The 27,094-nt window shown below is 36.6% G+C and overlaps 1 protein-coding gene across 2 annotated transcripts in view; it reads right to left on the minus strand.

The window, feature by feature from the left end:
- The window catches only part of ankrd11 (ankyrin repeat domain 11), a 204,685-nt gene that overhangs the window by 37,633 nt on the left and 139,958 nt on the right, over positions 1-27,094 (minus strand). The window lies entirely within an intron of this gene.

The raw sequence follows: 27,094 nt of genomic DNA on the forward strand, positions 1-27,094 counted from the left end.
TTGTAGGGCAGTGATGTAATTTATTCTATAGATATAATAAACTTCAGTCATAAATAAACACAAAGGAGCAAATATTAATGTGAAATAAACAGAGCCTAATGATTTTCTGGGGATGGTCTAACAGTATTTGGGTACAGGAATTGAATAATCAAATGTAAAATAACACTGCATAATCTTCATCATATAATATTATTCAATAGAATTAATTTTTATTAAACTTCTTTATGCACTATTAAAATTCTCCTAAAATGCTCATACAGTCATATGCCTTAAAAACACTTTGCAAATGATAAACTTTTACTCTATTACGGTTCAATTCTGCAGGGTCTCCATAAATCTCCTGTGTTTTGACCTGTGGTTTCTGGTCAAATATAATCCCAACTCAACATTACATATCTTGCAATGTGACTGTTGCGAACACACATTACGATACCGATGCTGAAACAATATATGCACAATATGTGCAGCGCTAGTTCAAACCCTTCAAGACTAATAAAACGAAATGCTATTGGCAGGTTTTTAAAAAGGGGAGGAGCGACTCTATGTTGGACCCTCTTTCAAGATTTCGGTTGAGATTATGCCAACACGTTAAATAAAATTGCACATCTCAAAGCACTTCACGGGACCTGAAGTACGGTTTCAATCACACTGTCTGGTCTGTCATCTAGTTGCATTATTCTTTTACTTTTATTTGCGTAATAAACATTTCTGGCAATTATGAAATATGATATAACACTAATGATGTACAAGGGATGTACATTAAAATAAATAAAACAAAAATTAAATATTAATATTACAATTTTATCCAGCATTTTAATGCTTTCAAAGTCAAAAAATTACATTATGGGCTAAAAATATGGCTAAAAATATAACAAGGTCATAATTTCAATATAACCAGTCACCACCACAATTGGTTGCCAGTCAAAACTTCATATTCCTGACAGTCCCACTGCCAACAAATGACACCATAAATCGCACTCTCTTTGATGATAAGGGAAACCGGTTCAGATGATTAACCATTAACCAACCTGAATGACCGAGTCTTTTCATAAAGATAAACAACAAACTCAATATGTGTTTTATAAAACACTAACATGGCTCCAGAATTTGGATCATTACCCAGAATGCATTTGATCCAGCAAAGCTAAAATACAGTTACAAATACCAGCCAAGTAGACATGGGCCGGTATAAGATCCTAACAATATGATAACCTTGGATAAAAACATCACGATTTCACGGTATTGTGATTACTCTAAAATATGTTCTTTTTAAATATCTGGGTACAAAAACAACAACTTTTCCCCCATTGAACACAATAAACTTTATTATAAGAAACATTTTAAATATTTTGGAACAGTAGTTTTTGATGTGGAGGGTACTTTCCTGCTGAAGACACTGTTGTCCTAAAAACTAAATTAAAAAAATTCACAAACTGTACATATACCTCAGGAACGGTATGACAGAAAATTCTGGCACTTTTCAAACCTTGACTTTACCAAACCGCGGTAAACCTCGAAACCAGTTATCATCCCATGCCTACAGCCAAGATTTTAATGTTTAGCTTTGACTGCATTTCCATTAGGGCTGCACAATATATTTTTAGTCTGCGATATAAATTGCGATTTGAATACAATTTCACCAGATGAGTTTAATAACTATTTCAAAAGAATTTATTGTTTTAGATAGCATAAAATATATATATAAAAACAATCTACAAGCACAGATAAATTCAATAAAGAAAAAGATACAAATGAAATAAACAGCTTTTCTGATTGTTTTCCCAGGAGTTGATCTGTATTCAAGTTTAATAATCAAGCGTAAAATAAAATGGCATAATCTTGTTTTTACAGATAATTCAATAATATTAATCCTTATTTATTTGTCAAACGGTACAATATCTTAGGCCTGAATGCTTTTTTTTAAAGATTTATTTTTGGCGTTTTTGCCTTTATTAGATAGGACAGTATTTAGACAGGAAGCGAAGTTGGAGAGAGAGAGCGGGGTAGGGTAGAGAAATGTCCTCGAGCCGGGATTCGAACTCAGGATGCCCTGACATGCTACTGCACCATATGTCGACGTGCTAACCACTAGGCTCTTGCGCCAACGGGCCTGAATGCTTTTAAAACATTCTCACAGTCACCGGCCTCAAAAAACACTTGCGAAATGATCAATTATAATCCAGACTCAACTGTGCAGCCCTAATTTCCATAAACATCAAATACTTTCAAATGCAAGCCAAAATACATAAACGTATGTAAGATCTAAAGTACAAATGTTTTTCCTCCTATTTGCAGGACTCCGCTTGGCGATTTTGAAGCTTATACACAAAATAGCAGCCGATCCACAGATCAGAGCTACCGGCAAAATGATAAGACGAAGATATAAAAACCACTAAAGTGTCTGGGTGCAGAGCGTGCAAGTGCACTGCAATTCATTAGTACTGCAGGGTGGAGACGACTGCTGCAAGAGATTAGAAGAAAAAAATCAATTTGTTATAGTATTGGGAACTTACTGCACAGACAACAAATGTCTATACAGCTGAAGTTATCGAATCAATGCTTAAAAATGGTTTTATTTAGAACAAATGCATGGGTTAATAATGCCTGTTAGACAGCACAGTTATCTTTTCCCTTCTCATTTGGGAGCAATTTTTACACAATGTTTCCACAGCACAAGATGCCCTGTCACAGTTTCATTCAAACATGAGGGTTTTACTTTGGAGACAATCATTAGAAAAGTCAATTTGCAAGAGATGTCACATAAAACTGGCTTCCTACAGTGGTTTATCACAACACAGTGCATTATAGATTGCATCATACCCAAATGTTGTGAAAGTGCACATGACAAATGATTTATTCACCCTCAACCGACATCTGGTGGAACTTTACCAAGATTTGCACAGGTAATGATGCTTGGATCGTCTGTGCTCCACCCTTGAACAAATATTTGTGCATCTTGAACAACAAGGATGAACGTGAAGGCAGTTGGACACTATAATCCACCCTGCACAATGCATGTTTTCCACCCTGCATGTTTTAGTTTATACTATGTATACACAACAACGATGTAGCCAAAAACTGAAAACGGCCGTTCTATGTACGTCACCTTGTTAGTAAAAAGTAAGAAAGTGATGGCTAGGCATGGGCGGGTATTAGATTCTGACGGTATGATAACCTTGGATAAAAATATCACGGTTTCACAGTTTTATGGTATTGTGATTACTGCTTTAAAATATATTCTTTTTAAATGTCTGGGAAAAAAAAAAACTAAAAACTTTTTCCCGCTTTGAACACAAAACATTTTATTTTGAGAAACACTTTTTTGAAGTATACAGTAAACACCTCAGGCTGAATAATTCAAATGAATCACTGATTCTGCTGTCTTCAATTGTTTCAAAGCAGATTTTTTTACCATTTAAAATGGCATTGTTGATATATTTTTGGCTGTTGTCATAAAAAAATTAAATAATAAAAAAACATAGCTAAAAAAATCTAACACATCCCTTATAGGAACGGTAGCCTTGACTTTTCTAAACCGCGGTATACCTTGAAAACGGTTATCGTCCCATGCCTAGTGATGCCATGCCATTAATGGCCATGGTGTGTATGTGGAATCTGCTGAATGTGTAAAATGCATCTCTAGGCTTGTCACAATAATCAATATACCGACATGGACATGACCTCAATAATTTTTGGTGATGCAAGATATATCGCCTATGCATAACAACCGATTCTAGCAACATTTCAGCTGATTGCGCAATATCTCTATCTCTATTGGAGGTGTCAATGTCCGATTGGTTAAAAAAACACTATAGTACCTACTATAAATTACTTATATATTATAAATTACTATAAATTAGTATATTTTCTTGTGGTGGCTGAAAACTGAAAATAGATCTGGTAGCAAATATCGCAGCCTCTGTTACTTTCTACCTTCTTTATGTTAACATTTATTATTATTTATTTAGGATATGCATTTTCACATTCTGATTCCAATGTTTAATTATTCAATTGTTAAAATGACTATAATTAAATGAAATATTCTTAAGAATAAAACATTTTGTGTTCTTTGGAAGAGTGTACTTGCATCGTGATGATATTATATTGTCATTCTGGCATTATATAATGAGTGGCATGAAACGGTCTTAAAATGACAATAATATTGCTTATTGCAATATATTTTGGCGCGATATATTGTACAACAGCTAATAGATATCGTGACAGGCCTATGAAGCTCTGCTATTGGTTGTGTAATGAAATAAATCAACACTTTGCTGATGAAGCGTTAGCAAGCACTTGTGCAACAGCACTTGTGCAACAACCCACTCCACCATTGTTGTGTGTTTGTTTGCGCTTGCCTTTAACCTCCCTAAACACGTAGTATGCACACACTACCAATTTCTTTTCCAAAGTTTCTTATTTTCAGTTGTGTATATGTAGGGCTGCACAATATTGGAAAAATCTGACATTGTGATGTTTCTTTGCGATATAAATAGCAATATGAATGCAATCTGACCAGATGACTTAAATAGTTCTATTTGGTAAGAAATCAAGCACAGATATCAAATGATTAAAAGTAAAATAGGATTAGTCTTCATAGTATAAATAATTCAATGAAATAATTTCTATTAAAAGTAAGAAATGATACAATTTCTAATGCCTGAATGCTTTAATCCACAGGTCTCAAACTGGATTCCGGGAGGGCCACAGCTCTGCACAGTTTTGCTCCACCCCTAATCAAACACAGCTGATCCAACTAATCAAGGTGTTCAAGACTACTAGAGACTATTAAGCAGGTGTGAGTTGGAGGTGGTTGAAGCTAAACTATGCAGAGCCGCTGCCCTCCAGGAACTGAGTTTGAGACTATTGCTTTAATCTCTTCTGATACAATCGTACATTCACAGGCTATAAAAAGTGGCTTCTGGGTACAGTCACTCTATCAAACTGTATGGGGAGACTCAACAAGTGGTATTAACAAACGTTTACAAAGCGATGTAATACTTTCGAGAATCACAATCGCAATATATATATATCCATGCCTAATATCCAAGGATGAGAAAGTGATTCATCTTTTTTTAATTGTTAAAATATTAAACCATACATTTATATAAAATTCAATTTAAAGTGTGATATGTGAAAAGTGGTCATAAACAAATATTTTCACAATTCAAATCAGCAGTGGCTTGGACCTGGAAACAATACTTCATGACTTAACAAGCAGATACCGTGCAGCCCTACCTACTTACACTGGTATTTTCAATGTAAGCCATTTTTAAATGTTTGCGTTTCAGTCCCAAAATGCCATTGTCATGTAAACGAATAGCCAAAACACATAGAAAGTTTCCTGTTTTTGGTCGAAAATGTCATGTAAACAATCCCTTAAGGCTGGTTTATACTGCTGCGTCAACCGATCACTATGACCCACGGTGCATGCCTTGCACGTAGCCATGCATTTATACTTTTGCATGCTGTTTGCGTTGCTCTTTCAAAACACTAGCTGGCAGTAGGCTTTTATATTCATCTGTATTGTGTTTATTTGCGGGTGTTTTGTTTATTCTGTATGCTACCTTAATGTACAAGTAGCTAAAACTCGCTCATTCAGAAGCGGGAACCGACAGACGTGCAACAACTTTATTCATTAGGTAACCACAAAACAACATCTGGAGCTCCTTCACAGGACTCGCCACTTGTAAACACTCGCTCCATCGGGCTTGCTGCTCTCAGCACCGCCCACACTCGACACAGCTACCAAGCCAACCAATCACAGAGCTTGCGATACGTGTCGTTGCGACATGTAGCTACATTTTTTGAGAGGTGTGCAGCAGCGTTGGCGTCAGCCACGGTGAGGGCTATACGACCGCGTGAAGGCTGCACCGGACCATACGAATGCACTGGATGCAGGAGTATAAGTCAGATGCAGAAGTATAATCATTGCATGGCTGTCCATTGCCTGCAACTTTTCCTTCTCTTCTTTAGGAAAACTTGCACTTACCACTACCTCTGGCGCCCCAGCCATCTTTCTACAGCACTCCTATTCAAAGACAGCTATTTATACATCCAGCTAACATACCACACGGCGCACGCAGGCAGAGAGTAATATGGCTCTTGTGTTATTCAGGCATGTCTCCCACACCCCACAAAGCAGCTCCACACCTCAAAGTGGTCGAAAGGTCAGCCTCTAATAGGGATAAACAAATGTGGTGTGGAACAGACACAAGTAGGTCGATGCATGTTCCAGAACAATACATGCCCAAACAGGTCCGTTTTAAGATCAAAACAACCACAGGCCTGTAAAACGCTCCTTTATGCTAGTTGTGAGGTCATAGAAGAAGTATGAAATCTTCAAAAACAAAGCAAGTACCCAAATCCAGTCCTAATGCACATGCACAACTTGTATATGCATCTGTTTGTGGAATTTGCATTTGTGTGCAGCAACTTGCCCGTGTTCTGCAAGCATTACTGCAGGAAAAACCACACATACACACAGGAACAGCACCCACAGAAGAAACACAATAACATCAATTCCTGAAACACGGCTCATTTCCTCTGCTTTCCACCCCAATCAAAAGCTGCTGCGCATCTGCCATCAGTGTGGGTGCTTGTGTCAGACAAAGCGTTTTTTTGCCTGCAGCCAGCTGTAATTCATCACATATGAGGTCTACTTTTAGCACTGTACTCTACTGGAGCAGACGGCACAAGGCCTAAGCTTAATACTGACATCTCCCTGCATCCGTTTCCTGCTGCACAACCACACAACCGGAGCGAGAACACACAGTGTGTGTAAGTTTGTACATAGTCCCTGCAGGGGTCTCTCATACTCCTGGGACCCTGTGTGAGAACATTTAACGAAGCAAGATTCTATAGAGCAATGGTCTCAAATTCAATTCCTGGAGGGCCTCAACTCTGCATACTATAGCTACAACTCATACCTGCTTAATAGTCTTGACCACCTTGATTAGTTAGATTAGCTGTATTTGATTAGGGGTTTGAGACGTATTGAGACGTGTGCTATAAAGCATAAACAGTTTTTGTGTTCTAGCCAGGCGCAACAATTACAAAATGGCCTACACTCTTAAAAAATATTGTTTAGACCAAACAAAAAACTTAAAGCAACAGTTAGCATTAATATATTCAAGTTACGACAACATCTGACAAAATAAGTTTCAGACAACAAACTATTATTATGTTAGCCAAATGACCTTCTCCTCTTTAATCAGAGGGATTTTTACATAGCATAAACTCCATTTGTTAAGCCGAGTGTTCAAAACGTTTTTTCCATTAGTTTTTTAAATAAATGTTATTTTTTTTAAATCCAATGCTATGCACTTATTTACATGCAAGTTGTCAGGTTTAGATCCTCAAATAAATTAAGCTGAAATTGTCACATTTTTTGTTTGTTTTAAAATTTATTGTTCATTTAGTTGCTTGTAAGAAATGCATTTAACAACATTTTCGTTTTTGTTTTAAACCACGCATTTTCATTGTTTTACAAAACAAAAACATGTACAGTCCCAGTTAAACAGTGTGAAAAAAAACATCAGTATGTGGACTTATGATTTTACTGCTATTTAGATTTTGTATTATATTATTACACTGTACTATAATGTACAATAATATTGGCTATCTGCCTCCAAATCAAACAATTTATAGGTTATTCTTATTGATCAAAAATTCAATGTTGGTGCATCTCTACCAATTAAAAAAATAATGATCAGAGTTCACAGACAAGACCCAACGAACTGTTAAGAACTGTCTTTAAGAGGTCATTACCAAAACAGCCTTTTACACAAACTCTTAAATACATTTCTGTAGTTCAGTACTTCCCTTGTCATCACACATAAAATTTAATTGAATTGCTTGAGTTTACACAAATCTGGGTCAATTTCAAAAACAGCAGAAATACATTTATGTATACATGTATATAAATATGTCTTTATAGATGCAAATACACAAATAAAATTGCATTGCAAAAATATTATATTTGAATGCCAGTTTGCTACATATTTTTACCAATGAACAGAACTACCATTTATCTAACTAGATTAAAGAACAGGACAAAAATATAGAATACGTGACAATAACAACGCAGTTGAGATTTGATATCATCACTTTATAATTGACATTTAATTTTACATGTACATTAATACTAAATCAATACTTCAAAGATGTCCTTATTCTGCAGTCTTAATAGTACCCATGCAATGTTTAGTTACTGTTAAGTGCACAATTTTGGTGCCCAAAGAAAAGTGGTAAAAAAATGTGTTACAACGACAGTGGTCTTTATTGGAGTGATCAGCAGCTTCAAATACAGGTTGAACCTGTTGCATTTCTCACTCTAGCTGATGGTTAGATAGACAGGCCTTGTTAGTGGATGGCTGGCTTTGGGTCATGAGATTAATCTGGGAGGAATGCAGGCCTCTCAGTTTGCTGAGGCTGACCCTGGGTCAGCCGACCCAGTGCTTAGACAGCTTCCTCCTGCCTGCTGACAGTGCAGTCCTGCCTTTGCTCAAGCGGGAACACAAAGCTCCCTCTAATCTCCTGCTTCCACCGGCCCCAACGGCCCTTGTCACAAGCACATGTGCAAACTACACAGATTTCGATAGAAAACATGGCTGTGCTCTCTGAGAGAAAAAGACCAATACTATTATTAATACTAACGAAAACAATTGTTATGCTGAATGATAGATGTTCACACGAATCTAGCATCACATGATCTACAAGAGATGGCAGGAACAACTAAATGCAAAGCAGGAATGCTGTGTTATGTTTAAACAAGTTTGTTTGCTAATGCCAGAGATGATGTACACTCCATGCAGGGGTAGGTGGCATAAAGAATATTAGAGATACTTTGCTGATTTACAATACAAAATTACTTAAACCCTAAATTTTCTTGACTGATGGTAATGACAGCTATAAGGGTTGTCATCAATGCTCTTGAATGCATTCAACTCATTGAGGGACATCAGAGGTGTCAATTTATGACGTTTTTTGTAGCCAATCACAAACACATCTGTTGAGAATGATTGAAATAGAGCAGAGATGCCCAAAGTAGGGACCGTGGGCCAAAGTTGGTCATGGTAACTTTTGATTTGGCCCGCCAACTAATCCGATGGGGAAGGTTGTGGCGAATCCCTAAAACAGAGATTGTCATTTCTAATTTAACATAATCTTTTATTTGTTTAATTGCTGAGCTACAAAAAAGCAAAACTGAAATGAAATGTTTCAACTACACTACATGTTTCAAAAACACTATTAGGACATATATTTCACTGTCGAGTACTCCATAGTGTTATAAATGAGATTGTTTATAGTTTTATTGTAAGTACATTATATGTACTTATTAATACAATTAAAGTATTTATTTCTTTATATTTTTAAATATTATTAAATTAGGGAGTTAACATGGCAACTACAGTTTCATACAGTTTGGTATATTTAGCTTCGGCCCACCACCCCGTAATCAAGTTTGGTTTTTGGTCCTTCGTAAGAAAAAGTTTGGGCACCCATGAAATAGAGTATACACTTATTGCCACTCCAAACTAGAGTGATCACGATACTGGAATTCAGTACCAATCTATACTGACATTTTAAAAACCTCCATTTCCTGCTGACATTTGAGCGCTGTTGTGCAAGTTCTTAAACAGAGACAATTTGCCAGTGTGTTTACGTGCTCAACAGAAATGACTGTGATTGGCCGTGAAGATCATCAGTTCACCGAACTCACCGCTGTTTACAGAGTACCGATTGGTACCGAATTCCAGTATCGGGATAACCCTACTCCAAACTCTGAAGCTTTCATGCAGATACATTTCAAAGTGGGCTAATAATAACCTTATTATTGAAACTTTTCGCTAAGCCCAGCCCTGCAGGGATCACACATACAGTTATTAAAGCATATCCAGCCATTTCTTGTTGCCAAAACCTATAAACTGTCAGCATGGCTGGTGACATATCATGACTCTGCACCTGAACTCAGCTCAAACCAATATTTCTCCTTTCATCGATCAATAGGACCTCTCCTCTCCTCTACTGTAGCAATCCTTTCACTGTGGTCAAACAGAGGCCATCACAGTATGTTGCCACAGGAAGCCTCAGTCCAGTTCTTCCTCATTCCTCATACAATCGCTGCTGCACAGTATGACTATTATGGTCTGCTTTGGTAACCGTGCCTCCTGCTGAGATGAAAGACCCACAACCCCCTTCGCTCTGCACCACGGTAACAGAGGGTGCTGTCATCACGTCCACTGGTATTTAGTGCAGCTGTCTCTCAGCAGAAAAGAACTGTGCTGCAGTCAATGTGGAAATTAGTGTCTGTGTGTTCACGTACATCACTTCAGCTCAGGCCTCTTTCACCATGTCTCAAAAACATTTACAAACAAATGAACCAATTAGCTGTAAACGTGTTCTTGTCTAAACCATAGAGATACATAGATCACTGCTGCACAAATGTCACTTGAACCAAATGGCTTTCCACCGTTCAGTGTGGTGAATTTGTTTTACCAAAACCTGCATGGTCAATTTGTTCTGCCTCAAGGCTGATTTATACTTTCGCTCGACTGCACATGAACAGTTGTGGTGGATTTTATACTTGACCCACTCATTGTTGTACTAAAAACTGTAACAACTGTAGGTGACTCAGAGCAACGGTCATGACGCAACTAAGCACGGGCCGATATGATAACCTTGGATAAAAATATCACGGTTTCACGGTAACACTGTATTGTGATTACGGCTCCAAAATATGTTCTTTTTAGATGTAAAAACAAAAACGTTTCCCCATTGAACAATATATTTCAATTTATGAAACATTTTAAATATTTTAAAACAGTAGTTTTTGATGTGAAGGGTCCTTTTTTGCAGGAAATACTGTTGCCCTAAAAAACAAAAACAAAATAGTTGCAAAAAACATGTAAAACTAGGACTAGTTCGCAAAAGTAGGTTACGGACAAAGCTTGATGTAGCGGAAAAACAGTGCGTTAATCTGAGTAACTCCACTTTTGTTCAGGCTGACCAAAGGATTCCAAATATGTAAAGTTTTGAGTAACGGTGTACAAATGTGGGCCAAAACACTAAAATTTGTTTGTTTTTAGTGCTGTAGCACCACCTATGGGCGAGTCTTTGGAACTAAGTAGCAGTGAGGACTACTACCATCTGACAAATTTTGAAGCCTCTAGGCCTTATGGTTTGGCCTGGGCAATAGTACTTATGGCAGAAGTAAAATAATAATAATAATAATAATAACAATAAAAAATCCTAACAAAAACAATAGGGTTTCAGTGCTTCTCCCTTGAACCCCTAAAACAACAACAACTGTACATATACCATAGAAATGGTATCACAGAAAATTCTGGCGGTTTTAAAACCTTAATTTTTCCAAACTGTGGTAAACCTTGAAACCGATTATCGCCCCATGCCTAGACGCAACAGTGGTCAAAATGTTTGTTTTTAGTACAATTGTGTAAATGAGTAATTTAGACTATATTTTATAAATACAAGATAAGTGCATGCTTAAAACAAAAAAACTTGAAACAATAAAAATAAAAAAATTATTTACTTAAAAAGTCTTGGACAACCGGCGCACAAACTATGTATGTAACTACTTAAAAATCTACTTTAGCAACTTAAAATCAGGCAGATGTATCTTCTGCCAAATTCTGCCAACCCTACGATGACATCACCCATTGCGATTTGCACACCCAAGCAAACTTCCATGCACATTGAGTGTAATCAAAGACTCTAGAATACACAAGACATTTCGCTTGTATCGCTTTGAGTGGGAAATAGTGTAATGGTCAATATGGCGAATAAATAGTACAGGAGCCAATCATTGATTGCTATCATCAACTGACGTTTCTCCAGGGGAGAAGCTCAGATCAGACGTGTGCTTTAACAACAGTTTGGTGGTCAACAAACACACTGCAACCTCAGCAAATACTCGCTTCACTGACATAAGAACTATAGCCACACAAAGCTTGACATCTGTACTTTTAAATGAACCAAGTGCACTTGTTAAAAGTTTCTTGTTTTGTGATCTGTATGAAATGAACGCGTCAAACGCACATCACATGACAGCAACTACTCAAATGCCCACAAACAAACAGTCGCTGTCATTTCTGGAGGAGATTCGCTATTAAGACAAAGTTGTGAATTACTTTAGAAGACAGGCGCAACCTGACGATCATTATCCAGAGGATGATAATGTGTAGAACCACCATAAATGAGGTTGGTGTCGTGATCTCATTCCTTTCGGGTGTGCATGCGCATTAGCTTGGGCAACCTGAAAATATGCAGATTTTCTTTGATTTGGACGTTCAGAAATGAAACTTATGAGACAGCTGTTGTTTAATTGTATGGTGATTCCAAATATGTAATGTAATCATGAGCTTGGCAAACAGTTTTGAAGAGTTTGATGTTTCCCTATTCAGACAGAATGCCTGAGCATACTGCCCGAGAGGCATTTTAAAGATGGCCACCAAGTGAAACGACTTGCCTTAAAGGGACTAATTCAGCCCTCACGTGAAACTCCCAATTGCGCTGACTATATTTTGCCAAAGAAATGTGACCACACACATTAAGCTTAAGTAAAGTATTAACGATTATAATTAGAACCATGTTTTGAAGGTCAGTTTGTGCACCAGTGTAATCTAGACGAATCAGAAATGTGGAGACGTGTGGGGTGTACCAAGGGCCATGATGGAGGCTTGATGGTTCCCAGGTGTTGCTGAAAGCAACTTAATGAACGGAGCTCTGAGGCGTGGTACTGTAACAGCCTATTTACATTTCATATAAGAGCGGCCGTGGCGGAGAGCCCTGTTTGGTGTGCAAATAGAGCACTGCAGAGGCCAGCCGGGCCCACTGCCGTTTCCAGGCAACGGTGGGATGGGGTTGGCTGAGCAGCCCCTGACCCACACCAATTCATTTGATTAGAGGCTTTTGTGCAGAGAGGAAAGAAGACAAACAAGTGGAGGAGAGAGGCGGCAGGCCGCGCTTTTCTTCCTGCAGTCAGCCTTTATTATTCCACAGTGACGTGAGGAGGCTGTATGTGTGCATTCGTCCTGCTGTTTTTCCCTTAAATAAAAAGATGTGGAAGGAGAAGTGATGAAGGAATAGCTGTGATATTCTGGGAATGTGTAGTTGTTAATGAGCAGCCCCAAACACAAGCTGCACTCGCAACTCAACAGATTTCAACAGAATTCAGAAATGCTTCATTCTTTAGTCTTTATAACTGACATCAATGTTTAAAAATCGAAATTTCAAAGCAAATCTTTAGATTTTTAGCTACTAAATTCATAAACATTTAAACACAAAGTCTGAAATCAACCTATCGACTTAATGAAATAAAATAATGAACAGAATGAACAGAAAAAAAGGTCAATTTAAATGAGTATACAACATCTAAGAATCAAACTTGCCACTGAAAAATATGTTTGACATTAGCTTGCCTTTCCTTATAATCAACAAGCATAAAATTCAATTATGAACTTGTTTCTTGTTAGCCATTATTGATATTTATTAGGGCTGGGCGATTGGGCCTAAAATCAAAATCTCGATTAATTGAACAGTTTAACTTGATTACGATTAATGAATGATTCTTTTATTTATTTATTTATTTTATTTGTTTGCCCTCATAGTTCACTGACAAGTTTTGTACAGTAAATATGCTCACATATTAGTGAGAGATTTTTGAATGTAGGGTGGATTACTTCATTTACATTAATTGTAGTAAACACACACTATCTACTATCTATGATTATTTACTGAACATCAACACTGAACAACTGAAATTAAAACACACATGGCCTAAAATGAGGCTCTCTGCGCAACCCACTGTCATCAGCTCTACCAAACCATGTGTCGTTATGACGTTTTTCTTTTGAGAGGTGCGCAGGTATGTAAAGGCTGCTCCAGACTGTACACACACGTTATTGGCAGAAGTATAATACCATAATAATAAGTATAAATCATAATGTAATAAGTATAACTTAGCCTTAACAGAGTGGTGTCACGAGACTCATAATAACACAAATGGTAGAGAAATAATTAAAAAAATTGACCTGGAAAAATGAGATCGACTATAGGTTCTGAATGTCGATTTCCATTACTTTTCGATTCGATCGTTCAGCCCAAATGTTTATATCATCACGCCAAATCAATAGTCAATGGAGAACCAATAAAATAAACACAATTATTATATAACTTTATTTATCCAATGAAGGTTAAACAACAAAAGGCAGCACAAAGTATTGTCGCCACTGCAGGAGCTCCATGCATTCTCTTTGAGAAGTACACATATGACACAATGCAAAAACACTCGCATGTTTTAAATCATTAAAGGCACACATTACATGATTATGCTATTAAAAAAATGATGCAAAAATAGTATATGCAATATCTATCACAGAAAGCATACATTCTGAATTATGTGCCATGCATTTGTGCATTGCATGCATACAGTAGGTTGTTTATCCAAATTTGACCAATCAGATGTGACCTTACTATCTTTATATCCGCCTCCTCAGAATGTACTATCATTCTATTGGCTAAAACGGCCCAAAGGAGATCTTAAAGCCTCAGAGCAGAGAGCTGAAAATAAATACTACTGGTGGGTGTAGAGGCAAGCGAGGGAAACGACAGTGAATAACAATCAGAATATCTGCTGAGGCTTTCAGTCATTCAGTGCTTTAAAGTCTAAATGTTTGCACCTTAATAGCTTTGTTGTTGCCTAAATAAGATTTAATCAAATCTATTACCTATTTATTTTAGTATAATCGTTACATAAAGCTTAACTGAATAATAGCTAATAAAATTCTATTTTAACCTGATTTACTGTTTACCAATTAGGTTTGGGTGATTTGGCATAAAATTGAAAATTTTACATGATTACAATTAATGAACGATTATTTAATTTATTTATTTATTTTTTTTGGCCCTCATAGTTCACTGACAAGTTTTGTACAGTAAATATGCTCACATATTACAAGTGAGAGATGATTGAATGAAGGGTGCATTACCTGATTTTAAAATAATTGAAGGAAACACACACTATCTACCATCTATGATTATTTATTGAACATTAATGCTGAGCAACTGAAATTAAAACCCACATTGCCTAAAACAGTCACTTTTTTCTTATAAAAAAGTGAAAATAAATCACTTTTATTTTGTAAACAAAAATAAGCAGCATCTCTTCTAAATAAAATAACTCACGTATATCCTGTAGATAATATTTTAAACAGTGCATTTTACAAATGGAAATGGAAATATTGGAAAATGGAAAATATGCCGTCTCGAGTCATCTCAGGCACAGCTTTCAATCATCGTCAATGTAGTGCAAAGTAAGGCTCAATAATGGGTCCATCGTCCTACTTGACCAGACATCAGATGTGGCTAACAGAGCGGGGTCACGTGACTCCGTGACTGAAAAAATTGACCTGGAAAAATTAGATCGATTATAGGTTCTGATGTCCATTTTGATTACTTTGAGTAATCGCCCAGCCCTATTACCAATAATAGTAAGTGATTAACATTAGATAGTGTGGTATTGCTATACAGTTTTGTTTTTATCCTATCAACACTGAAAAAAATCCTTCATCGCTGGACAGAAATTGGTGGTCCTGTTCTCACGGCAGGGCTGCCAACTCTCATGAAATTGACACCCGTGAAATATTTTTTCATTATATTAAAGTTTTAAAGACTTTTTTTACGTTTTATAAAGAAGTTATTCTCTGTGTGCTACTGAACCAATACTGGTGAAAGCAATGTAATCAAAAACAAACTGAAGCATGCGTGCAGAAAACATACACGAATGCTTCTCGCACCACTCCCGCTGACGTGCTGCGCATTTTTCCGCTCTGGTAATCCCCGTTGTGAACATACGTTGTTCATGCGTTGTGCAACAGGTATTGTGCCGCGAAACGCACCCCTGCCAAAATATGGCCGCTTTCATAGACTTTCATTAGGATTCTTAGACTACATTTAAAAAAACTCAAAGGCCACAACAGATTAAAAAGTAATATGATTACTATTTTGATGCATAAAGCAAAAACAAGGGAAACACATTTTAAAACGCACTTGGTTTACAAATAAATGTAAAATTGAAAAAAATGACAAGTGTAGAAGACTGATGTAAAATTTGGCTTTTTGGTTGGTTTTAAACAAACATTCACATGGAAAACATGAAATTGCTGTTGTCGGTTGCAAACAACACACATTAAACAACTCATTCCACTTAATCTCATCGGTATCAATCTTCTGTAAGAGAAGGATTCACTTTCATTAGTATCATAACTCTGTAATTAAAAAATTGCATCAAGTCTTGACACAACAGATAATTCTATAAAATATATTTTTTTGTGTTTCTTAAAATTGTCTATGGAAATCCATTCAAATGAAATTAATATATTTCTGCAAACGATTTCTTAAATGATCTTAGCATACCACGTCAGTTGTGTCTTTACATTGTTGTCCAATTACATATAGAATAGATTTTTTTTTTGTTTAGAATAGAATAATAATTGGATAATAATAATAATTATAATAATAATAATAATAATAATAAATACTTTATAAAATGTATTTATTAAAATGATGTATTATAAATCTTATTTGTTTATAAAATAAATTGGGGTGGGTCTTGTTGTGGGCAAGGCTTGGGGGCAGGGCTGGGCATAGGGTCATAGAAGCGGGGCATACATTCTCACTCCAAGCTAAAACCAAAAGTAGGCAGCCCTGTCTCACAGACATAGACTAAAACACAAAAGTCAAATTTTAATATGCGTTAAACAGCGTTTTTAATCAGCATGGAAAATATGACGTGTATAGATTTGCGTGCAGATCAACTTAAAAATCACTGCTCAAGCGTTAGCTGCAATAAACGTCACTTGTTCGTTTCTGACAGCTATGTGAAAGTGTAATCCGTTCTCAAAAACAGCGACTCTGACTCATCACTCTCCCTCTTTCCGGACATGTTATTCTCTAACAAGAGACATGTCTTTATCTCCTCCATCTCTCTACTCCTCCTCCTCAGTTTCACATGCAGAAATATATCCGAGACAACCAGAGAAATGGGGAGATCATAGTGTGCCAGCTGACATGCATACATACGCGATATGCACACAAGCCCTGTTGCCTAGCAACGCATGAACGAGGCACGTGTTTCCGAGCAAAGCGAGAAAGGAACAGGGAGGATGGTGTGCTGAGGAGGTGGACTGGAGTGCTAATGAAACTGTGGACATACATGTGTAGAAAACCATTCTTAACCTTTTACAAGGACAAGCTTCCTGATATATGCAGCATCTTAAGTTCTGCTCACATGCCAATCATAACAGCCTCGTAATCCATGATGAAATGCAGATTACACATCCAGCAACTACTGTCGAGCAGAATTCATTCAGCAGGTTCAACATACATCTAAGCCTAGAGCTGAAATCTTGATGCAATGATAGTCGCAGTATCCATGCCTCAAAACACTGGGAGTCCCAGGGCCATTTTTAAAACTAGGGCTGCTTGACATTAGTAAAATCTGATATTGCGATATTTTATTTTTATGCAATAAATTGTATTATGAATACAGTTTCACGGTTTTCTGAGTAGTCTAACAGTATTTATGTTTATTCACGAGTCTAAATAATTCAAATAAATCAAAACGAAGAGGTTAATGCTTAAAATAATCAAAATAATCTGCCAAATGGGTAAGTAATCTTATTTTCAGTTTGAAAGGTAGATATTTGGACTAGAAATGACAAAAATTCAAAGAAAGATATATATTTTTCCCTAAATTATATAAAACTGTGTATAAAAAAATTAAATGCAACTCTTCTTTATACCTCCAAACATCAGTAGCTATGTTTCCATGCACTTATTTTTATGCACATTTTGGATATGCGTATTTAAAAATGTAAAAAATTGGAAAAAAATGGTTGATGGAAACGCCAAGATGCAAATTTTTTTTGAAAATGCGCACAAAAAAATGTAATCGCATAACTGAGTAGGATATACTTTTTGTTTGATAAGAAAAGATTCGTATAAACTAGGATGGAAACAAATTCCAGTATGCGCATAAAAAAAAGTCATGTGATTTTGTTATTAGAGATCCCGTGATGATAAAAATGTGTGTAAATGGACAAACCAGCAGGCTGAGCACATTGCAAGACATCTTAAAAGTAGTTTTGGTCATTCTAAAACGCCTTAACCATTTCCGTATTAGCGTTATATTATTAATGACCTCCAGAATTGTCAAGAGCATCTGTGTTCCAGGTCTAATGCCTTCAAACGCCACCACACATTCATTGCGCGTCGGCATACTGTCTTCTGAGGCGCAAGTCATTTATTAAATAAGGAAAAGATTCACGCAGCTTCTCCTACCGCAGCAAATTCAGTTTTTACTTTTGATATTTGGCGGCAGTCAATCAGGAAGTGACGATTTTGTTCTCTTTGACTCGTTGGATGGAAATGCTGCTTTATTCGCACATCTTTTATGCAATATTTCAGTTTTGCGCATAAATTTAAGTCACATCTTTGGATAGTAACATAACTATTTTTTTTGAGTCAAAATGTTTTAAACTCTCTTGAAATGTTGAGTCACAGGCCTTAAAAAATTTGTAGTGACTCTACAAATAACGTGTTCTGTAGCTCAACTATAATTCCGACTCAACATTGCATATCTTGCGATGTGCCTATTGCCATGCGCACATTGCGATATCGATGCTGAAACGATATATTGTGCAGCCCTAATAAAAACGTATTATAGTAATTAATAATTATAAAAAACCTCACATGACGAAAGTACTATGCTTCGCCCAACCCAAATTCAATAAAACACTTTAAATTACTTTAAATGACTCATCCTGTCAGCTGTCCTTTCCGAGTACATTAGCTCAAGCTGCTAGTGCCTTTTTTGGGTTAGCAAAATAAAGCTGTGGCATTGTAATGTTCAAGGGTTTTCGCATGCAATGACTGAGGTATTTTGACAACCCTATTGGGGACACTGTCATTTTTCAGTGCATCTGTATTCAGAACTGTAGCGAAGTGTCAGTAAATCAAGGAAACATCACAACACAAGAGCTGATTGTTCCAGCAATAACATACCTTCCCACTGATTTTTGAGGCAAACGCCTGTGGCTTATGTAAGCTTCACGCACATTAGCTAGTGATTTTTATATGCCTGGTTGTAGGTTAATCCTACAGTGACTCTAAAGGCACCATATTGTGAAAAAAATAAATAAACACCAATCGGAGAGGCCAGGATCTCATGGGGGAAAACAGAAGAGGATGACAGGGGGGGTGAGCAGTCCAGAGTTTTGATCAGCCAAAAAAACATTTCCCTTAGAGACATCTCGCAAAATGTGAATGGTTTCCATCACTCACGCATGACTGCAAAACCAAAACAACAAACGCTAAGCATGTTTAAAAAATGGCTGTCGAAATGCTTTCAAAATTCAAAAGTTGTGTGTATGAGAGCTTTCATATCCAATCGGACAAGCTTGTAAATGAATGAATATGTTGTGGGTGCTGTTATTTTAGCCCTGACATTGAATTCAACTAGGATTTCTGTCAACTACCAAATCAAAATGGTGAAAAATCTGATCTTAGCGATGCCGTAAGGGCCACAAGCAGTGGTCAGCAATGTCGAATATCAACAAAAACTAAGATTAGCTCAGTGAAAGAGCAGATGGAGGGATAACAGAGGAAGAGGAAGGAGCAGAATGGATAATCTGGATTCTCGTGTTGACAGGACGGCTGCAGAAGGATTAGTCCTGAGAGAAGATTCACACTAGCTCGCATATGGCCCACGAAAAGACCTGCACATGGCCGGTAACACAGCTACACATTACTCAAGGTAATGAAGTCATTTGTCAATTCCTTTCAGTCTGTGCATATATACTCTGGGTCTAAATTTTGCCACACTAGACAATGTTGAGTTAACTGAGGAAATAGATCATATAGTAGGTTTGTCACGATACTGGAATTTGGTACTAATCGATACTTAAATTTTAATAACGTTCAATTCCTGCGAACATTTGAGCGCTGTTAAGCACGTTCTTAAACAGCGCTGATTTGCCATTGTGTTCACATGCTCAACAGAAATGAGTGTGATTGGCTGTGAGGGTCAACTCACCGAACTCACTGCTGTTTACTGAGTGTAACGACAGATACAGGGACACTGGAGCGGTTTAAAGTCGCAATTCATCAGCGGATCGCTCGTATGTCAGCTTATAGACAAACCAGCTGATCGACGTTACTTTGAAAAGCTCCAGTGTCCCTGGATTGGTGGTTACACTCAACATCGCTCAAATGTTTGCGGAAAAATAGATGCTTTCAAAATCTCAGTACTGATTAGTTCCGAACTCAAGTATCGTGAAACCCTATTATGAAGTGTTGGCATGATTATTGTTTTTAAGTTAAACCACTGTACATTTTCTGACAGTAAGTATTACCATATCAAACTATAATTCAAAATGTTCGATTAATTGTGATTTTGTAAACCCTTTAACACTGATTAGCCAATCGCGAAAAGCTGCAATGTGAATGCAATATAAATAAATTAAAATAACACAAGTCTCCTATATAGTGTGCGCTAGACTGTTGTTTTTGTGACAGACTTACTGACCACAACTTTGATCTCTCCAATCGTATCTAATGCTCTGATGATGATCTGATGATCTGTAAACTCCTTAACCACCTTCAGATGCAAATGTGTTTAGTATCAGACAGGTTTTAAAACAGGCTGTTTCCCACTGACTGATTGAGAGCTTTATGTTTTACTCAGTCATGCATTACGAAAGAGTCTCACATACATAGAGAACGTACACAGTGCTACATGTAAATTATATTTTTGGCTGCTGGTTTATTCTGAATGAGGCCAACGCTCACAAACTATCAAAGGTCAGATAATGATGACTATTAACTAATAATTACTAATTATTACTATTGACTAATAATGACCAATTATGATCAATAATGAGCAATCACTTTGAAGAAAATGTGGATATCGTTATGATGCAATGACATTAATCGAATTTTGTGCTATAACATGTAAAACGGGATTATTAAAGGAACATTCAAAAAGCAACTCATGTAAACACCTTAATCATATTATTGTCTAATTCAGATTTAGGAAACTATTTGATTACTGATGCCCATGTTATCGTAGTCACTGACAGTCAATGGGTTAAATAAAAAAATTTAAAAAAAATCACATGTATAAAACACAAATAAGCAATGTATATGAAATAATACAAACTTAAGTAAACAAATCCAAAATCCAGGCATCCATGTGCTTTTAAGTCTCAAAACAGCATAAGCTACAAATTGTATTTGCTGTTTGTTCATTTTTTAGACACAAAAATCGTGGAATGCCTTAAGTTTGTGATTAATTTGAACATAACCGTGATAATATTAATAATTGTGATAATGAAGCTTACAAAATAATTTCAATATTTTAAAAAGAACTAAACGTACTACTAATCGTTTTACTAAATGTTATTGCAAAAATATGACAAACAACAACAAAGTATTCATCATTTTCAGTATCATCATCATGAAATCATCATTCAAAAAGTGAAGAAGACTTGAGCAGGTCTAAAATCATTAAACTTCCCTAAACCCTGTAGAGTTTTCTACATCAGAACCAAAATCATTCGCGCTGTCAAAGCTGACAAACTGCAGGGAAATCTAAGCTGGGAATGTTTTCGGCAAACAGGGACATGTAGGTGTTAGAACACAGCTGTCGGCACTTGACAACTCACGTGCTGCTACTGTGCACAACATACTTAGCGAACGGCACTGCACGCTGTTCCAGTAAGATACTTTTGTGTGCCCAGGAGCACACCACCAGCCACAGCAGCGGCAAAAACAAACGCAAAACCCTGCCAGAGCAGCCATGCAGTGCCACAGCCCCTGCCAAGCCAAATCACATCACAGTAACTCTTAGGAGAATGCAAGTGTGGGTGGAAGAAATGCAGCATGTTCCTTCACCTTACACTAACACTACTGCATTTCAGATTCACAGAAATTAGTATATAGGTCTAAATATTTGTTTCATAGCAACACATCCTCGTTTCTAAAGGACTAACAAGCCTTGCCAACAATAAGCATTCAAACTAAATTCAAATAAAGACACAAGAACAAAACTCTACATTAGACATAGATGACAAATTGAAATGGAATTGAAATCGTGATGTAGCAAAGCTGCGACTATCAAATATATCTTGTAAAGTGACCATGTTTCTGTGATAGGCAGTAAATGTCCTCCAAAAGCCAGAGGGTGCTTTTGCACAAACTCAAAATACTCATGGAGAAGATTGCCAGGAAATATTTTAGTGAGAAGGAAAGAAAGAGGTGAGACCTGGTGAACATTCAACAAAAAGTAAACAAAAGTATCCGTCCATAAATCCTCTGCAGGGCTCGACACTTCTTAAACAAATGTATTGCTGATTTTTTGTCTGGCTATTCCTAATTTATTTCAAAATGTGGTCAAGCTCAGATTTCAGAGTGAACTGGTCATCATGGAACTTTAAGTGATCAATATGCACAAAAAAAAAACAACTGCAAAAAAATGGCATGCAAGTTTAACTTTGATTAAATATATTGGACTACTGGTTCAAAACACACAAGAGTAGGTAGCAGACTGACAACTCCAACAAAAACGGATTTAAATAATATTCTCAATAAAAGCAACGCTATGCGATAGAATGAATATTTTTTCATATTAAAATAACTTGTCCTAACTAACACCATTTCTTACAACAGAGAACTATGATAACGATCACCTCAGGTACACCTCATTTGCTTTATTTAGTATTAAATGCTAATAACGCGAGTTTGAATGCCATTCCACATGATATGTATTGCCATACTATTGAAATATTGAAAATAAACCGTTTGAAATTATACTTTAGAGATTCAGTGCAAGCCAACACATAGCAGCGATTCAGCTTCTACATTTAATAGTTAAAGAGGTTTAATATGCATTAATAAGATTATAAACCTTACCATTCTGTGCTTCTGAATGGCTGTATTTAAACGTTTCTGTCTGGTTTCTTCTGGTGCAAACAGCTAAATTTGCTATATATATATATATATATATATATATATATATATATATATATATATATATATATATATATATATATATATATATATATATATATATATATATATATATATACACACACACACATACACATATATACACACATACATACATACATACATATATATATATATATATATATATATATATATATATATATATATATATATATATATATATATATATATATATATATACACACATACATATATATACACATGCATACATAAATACATGCCCTTGCTTGGCTTGCACGTTATTGCATTTGACTCAAAACACTTTTTAATAACAATGAAAGTTAAGTCTGCTTAAAAATAAACTGTATGGTTTTTCTAAAACCTCAACCTTAATTGCATCACATTGCCTGATGGGGAAAAGGCATGTAAAGCAACGACATCCAGGTGAGAGTTGTTCAAGTGGAAGGCACAGGATGTGATAACTGCAGGGCACATGAGAGAGACAGCAGAGAGCACACAGGTGTCAAGAGTGCCTGTCATCTGTACCCCGAGGCTGGGCCGCAGGCACCACGGTCAGACTTCAACACAAAGACTCCCAAACAACCAATCACTCCAGCACTGCAGTCCACACACACACAAACACACACACACACGCACACACACGCACACACACGCACACACACACACACACACACACACACACACACACACACTGCAGCTCCTCACAAATAAATGCTTCTAATGGCTGGGACACACCAAGCTGATGCCAAACAACTAGCCCTGACAAAAACCAACTGTGTTGTCAGCTCACGTCTGGTCTCGTCTGAACTGAAAAGCTGTGCGTGAACACACCAAACGGACAGCAGCCAACTAAACCAGTGTGACAGGACATGTCTTTCTGCACCTGTGGTGAGCAGTTGTCTATTTTTTCATTCCACAAAGGGAAACCAGAATATAAAATATGCACAGACGAAGCTCAAGCAAAGCAGCGTTTAATGTTATCATCACAGCAATTAATTCTCTTGTGTAAATATGTTTGATAATCTAATAATCCAAATCGTTTACAGACTTTGGAAAAATGTAGCAATCACAGCCGGCCTCTTGTGTTCCTTCTTTACTTGAATTGTTTACTTCAGTTTTTGTTCTAGACCCTCGAATTGTTCCTGAATAACCAATGAAAGCACTTTATTCAACTGACACAGATTCTACAAGCTGAATCAGCCAAACAAGCTCAAACGTTAACATGACAAGAAGTAATGTGTGGAACACACCAAAGCAAATAGCCGGGTTTATGGCCCGACAAAGCGCAACGGCCAACCATCAGTTTGCTGTGTCCCGGCCCATAAACTGACCCAGGAGGAAGGAGTTGCCATAAACTTAAGTTAATGGTCACAACGCTTCAAGAGAAACTGACTAGTCAATATGTACGTTCATTATGTTCAAAATCCACAATGTTACCATTAGCAAGATTGTTAAAAAGCCTCTGAGAAAAGAATAATTTCCAAATTTGCCTTTAAAAACTTGCCTTACAACTAAAAATAGCTGCAGATTTTGGCAAAAAGTGTATATATATATATATATAAATATATATAAAGGCTAGAAATTGTGACCATTGTGGTCACATATGCACCTGAAATTGTATCTATGTGACCTCAAAATATTTGGGAGTTTGTGCAAAGTGCATAAAATTGCTGCTGTGCGACTGGTTTTTACTGCAAAATGGTCACCGCATGCACAGATTTAGGAGACATTCATGCAGAATGCAGCATTTGGATCTAAAAACATGAAACGCAGCACTCGGGAATAGTTTAAATCATCGTCATCATGTCACCTTTCTATCGTAAACAAATTTTGAAATGCTTGCATTGCTTTCAAGCTCTTCTGATTGGCGCACTGCTCTAGAACTGATTGCGAATGGATTAGTTAACAGCAGCTGTCGATCATTTAGTCAATGCTTTCTGCCTTACAGCCGCAAAAATGTAAAGATGAGAGAATGAAAACAACACTGACAGATTTTGTTTTTAGAAACCACCTAAAGTTACAAATAATGGCACATCTGATTAGTGATACTCATTTTGAAGAGCGGATATGACTCCTTAAGCCATTCACTGTAAAATCCAATTTATTTAGCCAGGCTTAAATGAAGAACAGAGAAAACAGAGTATCGGAGTATCGGATTCTACATTACGGAAAACAGGGCCCCTAATATAAAAGATATAGTAAAACATGTTATTCTATTTACTTTGTAAATTAACCTTTTCCTATATTTATTCCTTATTTCCATTAGACCAGCAAATCATCTTGTTTGCATGGAAAACACTGCCAGCAATCATAACCTTTTTTTACCTGAACTAAACTCTTGATTAATTTTGGTGTCAGCAGCGGTTGCATTTGTTTACCACCATCTCCATGACCCAGGTCCTGAATCCAGACAAGGAAGACAGAGTTCATAGCCCCTGGCTAACAGAGAGCAGTTGGTGGAGATGCTAGAAAAGTGGGAATAAACAGAGGAGATGGGTGGGTGGAACGTGATCCCCTAGTGAAAAAAAATGCACACGCAGACAAAATGGCAGAGCAAACCCCACCCTTTATTCCAGAGCACTCCTGCTGGAGTCTCTGTGGCTGGGGGCACAGAATGGCAGGAATTACTACACATGGACACAAGGACGGGTGTTGCTGGGTACAGTGCAGACTGGCTATGGAGTGGAAACTGGACCTGAGCAGTGACATGAATTAAATATCAGGGAGGGGATGAAAGAGTCGGTCACACAGTTAGTGGGGTTTTGGCCCTTCTAAATGTGCCAGAGATATGAATCCTGTGCAAAATACCTCAATTTTCAATCTAGTCTTATCAAACATATCAATATTTTGATACAAAACGATACAGATTTTTTTTATTAATGATACAATAATTAATTTTCTACAGTATTTATATGAGCTGTGCATGCTCCAACTTTAACTTTACACACACCACAGTCCCACAAGTTTCATTTAGGCCGCTTAAAGCAGTTTGTTATCGTGTTACAGCACACCAGTCTAGTCTGTCCCCAAGTTTCACTTTGTCCATTTATCAGGAGTTTTCAATGGCTCATTTCCCAGCCGATGCTGCAAACTCCAACGCAAGTTTTAGGTCTCAGTTTAAAGATCAAATGCAACATTTAGTAGAGAACTCTATGTCCAACTATTGTTGTCATGACACTGAATTTGTGTAAATCTGAATCTGTAACATTTAAGCACGTTCTTAAACGCCACTGATTTGCCATTGTGTTCACGTGCTCAGTGTAAACACAAATCTTGATGGAACAAGACAATAGGGATGTCCCGATACAAAGTTTTAACTTCTGATACCAATATTACCGCCTTCAGTATGAACCAATACCGATACAATAATCAGCACAAATCATGAATACTTTACTTTTACCCATCTGTGGGTAATGTATGAACGGCTAGATCAAATTGAGAACAAAAGTCAGCAACAACGAGTATGGAAAAAAAATACTTTTATTGGTTGCATAAATGTGAACCTTTTACATACGAATATATAAAAAGAAATAAAGAATAAATATTAAGACCCTGAAAAATATCTTAATTGAATAAACAAAAATATATTTTTTTAAAGTGCAAAATACTAATTAAATGTCACTTCAGTTATTTATTTTTTACCATCAGCAAATGGTAGAAACAGCTGAGAGCAGGAACAGATGAAAAAAAATATTGTTAACTGACAAACTGCTAAAGGTTGAGTGTCCAAAGTTTCAATTTCACACACAGGTTCTTGATGAATTGTTGATCCAGTTTCGAGCTGAAAAATATCTTTCACACTGGGCAGCAGAAATAGGGAGATATTGTTATAAGTTATTGTTAAATTAATAAAAATGTGAAGTATTGTTAGAGCAAACATTTACATGATCAGATCTATTTAATCTGTGTTTGTATCATAACAAGTTTATGGCTGTATCAATGTTCCCAAACAACACATTATTAATTTTATAATTAAATATATTACACATATTATCATTAACAGAAATATAATTGCGGTAGCTGG

The sequence above is a fragment of the Danio aesculapii genome, chromosome 7, assembly GCF_903798145.1.
Source record: "Danio aesculapii chromosome 7, fDanAes4.1, whole genome shotgun sequence".
NCBI classification, from domain to species: Eukaryota; Metazoa; Chordata; class Actinopteri; order Cypriniformes; family Danionidae; genus Danio; species Danio aesculapii.